Source organism: Gorilla gorilla, chromosome 22 (genome assembly GCF_029281585.2).
Source record: "Gorilla gorilla gorilla isolate KB3781 chromosome 22, NHGRI_mGorGor1-v2.1_pri, whole genome shotgun sequence".
Lineage (NCBI taxonomy): Eukaryota > Metazoa > Chordata > Mammalia > Primates > Hominidae > Gorilla > Gorilla gorilla.
The window spans coordinates 47,833,278-47,836,435 of NC_073246.2; positions in this window are offsets into that span (position 1 = coordinate 47,833,278).

Sequence of the window (3,158 nt, forward strand, 5' to 3'; positions counted from 1 at the left end):
CGTACTAAAGGGTGAGGGGAATGGAATTTATTGGGCAAAAACAAAAAAAGGAAAAAAACTCTCAGCAAAGCAGGAGGGCATCCTTCCAGGAGGCTCCCATCTTGCAGATTGAGTTCCAGGCCACCACACAGGAGCTGAAGAGGCCAGGCTCCTCCCTCTTGCACAAGATGTGAATTTGCTGTGGCTCCACCCCATTCTTCCAGTGCACAGGCAGATTGGAGATTCTCCAGGAACCCTCCCCATTATCTGCCTCCTGCGTCTATCACTATCATGGTAACAGCACAGGAAAAATCTGCCCTCATGATTCAATTACCTCCCACTGGGTCCTTCCCACAATACATGAGAATTGTGGGAGCAACAATTCAAGATGAGATTTGGGTGGGGACACAGCCCAACCATATCACCCACTTCCTGTGGCACTTTGTGTCTTCCACTTGATTTTCTCAACCATCCACCAGAATAGACACTGCATCCCCATTTTACAGGTGGGTAAACTGTGGCCCAGAGACACCACAGCTTTCCTGGGGATTACACACAAGTATATACTGGAGCCAGGGCTAGAGGCCAGCCCTCTGACTTCACTGACCTACTTTTCATATGCTTTTCATCAGAGGCTCTCCCTACAGGATAGTTTTACAAATGCTAATAAAGAAAGGTTGTTTTCCATTTAAATAATTTTCAACAGCTAAAACTCACAGCTCTCCATTTAAAACAACAGAGGAGACTACTTAGGAATGTGTAACAAGAAATGTGCAAATCTTATATGAGAAAACCTTAAAACACTGGAAGACACGAGGATGAGGTCATTAAATGGATGGATGCCCTTGCTCTTGGATAGGATGGCTCCACACCATTGAACGTTTTCCACACACACTTTATAAATTTAGTGCAATCCCAGTAAAAACACCAACTTTTCTATTGATGTAGACAAATAGATACTAAAATTCATATGGAAAAACAAACAAGCAAGAACAGTCAGGAAACACAGAAAAAAACTCCCTACAAGGGGGCTGGTGGAGAAGCTGCAGCCTACATTAGCTCTGTGACGGAAACGGTGAGACACCAGTGCACAGAGAACAGGCCAGTGGAGCAGAACAGAAAGCTCAGAATAAAACAGGGCACCAAGCACTTATGGAAATTTATGTTTCTAAATAAAGATGGTGATATGGTTTGGATCTGTGTCCCCACCAAATCTCATGTCAAATTGTAAGCCCTAGTGTTTGAGGTGATTGGACAATGGGGGCGGGGTTCTCACGAATGGTTTAGCACCATCCCCTCAGCATTTTTCTCGTGATAGTGAGTGAGTGAGTTATGAGATCTGGTTGTTTAAAAGCGTGTGGCCTCTCCCCCATCTCTCTCTTCCTCCTGCTCCGGCCATGGAAGATGTGCCTGCGTCCCTTTCGCCTTCCGCTGTGATTGTAAATTTCCTGCGGCCTCCCCAGAAGCAGAAGCCACTATGCTTCCTCTATAGCCTGTGGAACCATGAGCCAATTAAACCTCTTTTCTTCATAAATTACTCAGTTATGGGCATTTCTTTATAGCAGTGTGAGAATGGACTAATACCGAAAATTGGTACCAAGAAGTGGGGCATTGCTATAAAGATACATGAAAATGTGGAAGCAGCTTTGTGGAAGCAGCTTTGGAACTGGGTAACAGGCAGAAATTGGAAGAGTGTGAAGGGCTCAAAAGAAGACAGGAAGATGTGGCAAAATTCGGAACTTCCTAGAGATTTGTTAAATTGTTGTGACCAAAATGCTGATAGTGATATAGACAGTGAAGTCCAGGCTGAGAAGGTCTCAGATGGAGATGAGGAACTTGCTGGGAACTGGAGCAAAGGCCACTTTTGCTATGCTTTAACAAAGAAACTGGCAGCATTGTGCCCCTGCCCTAGAGATCTGTGGAATTTTGAACTTGAGGGAGATGATTCTGCGTATCGGGTGGAAGAAATTTCTAAGCAGCAAAGCATTCAAGATGTGACCTGGGTGCTTCTAACTGTCTATGCTCAGATGTGTGAGCAAAGAAATGACCTAAAACTTGAATTTATATTTAAAAGGGACGCAGAACATAAAAGTTTGGAAAATTTGCAGCCTGGCCCTGTGGTAGGAAAGAAAAGCCTATTTTCAGGGCTGGAATGCAAGCAAGCTGCAGAAATTTGCATAAGTAAAGAGAAGCCAAGTACTAATATCCAAGACAGTGGGGAGAAGGTCTCCAAGGCATTTCAGAGACCTTTGCAGCAGCCCCTCCCATCACAGGCCTGGAGGCCTAGGTGGGAAGAATGGTTTCATGGGCCAAGTTCAGGGCCCCAACACCATGGGTCACTGCTCCCTGCATCCCTGCCACTTCAGCTCCAGCTGTGGCTGAAAGGGGCCCAGTTACAGCTCAGGCTGTTGCTTCAGAGAATGTAAGCCATAATCCTTGGTGGCTTCCACGTGGTGTTAAGCCTGCAGCTGCACACAGTGCAAGAGTTAAGGTTTGGGAGCCTCTGCCTAGATTTCAGAGGATGTATGAAAAAGCCTGCGTCTCCAGGCAGAAGCCTGCTGCAAGGGTGAAGCCATGTGGACAATCTCTATTCGGGCAGTGTGGAGGGGAAATGTGGGGCTGGAGCCCCCACACAGAGTCCCCACTGGGGCACTGCCTAGTGAGGCTGTAAGAAGAGGGCCATCATTCTCCAGACCCCAGAATGGTAGATCCACTGACAGCTTGCACCGTATGCTTGGAAAAGCCACAAGCACTTAACACCAGCCCTTGAGAGCAGCTGTGGGGGCTGAATCCTGCAAAGTCACAGTGGTGAAGCTGTCCAAGGCCTTGGGAGCTCACCTGTTTCACCAGTGTGCCCTGGATGTGAGACATGAAGTCAAAGGAGATTATTTTGGAGCTTTAAGTTTTAACAACTGCCCTACTGGATTTTGGACTTGCAAGGGGCCTGTAGCCCCTTTCTTTTGGCCACTTTTCCCCCTTTGGAATAGGAGTATCTGCCCAATGCTTGTATCCCCATTGTATCTTGGAAGTAACTAACTTGTTTTTTATTTTACAGGCTCATAGATGGAAGGGTTGTCTTAGATGAGACTTTGGACTTTGAACTTTTGAGTCAATGCTGGAATGAGTTAGGACTTTAGGGGACTGTTGAGAAGGGATGATTGTATTTTGCAATGTGAGAA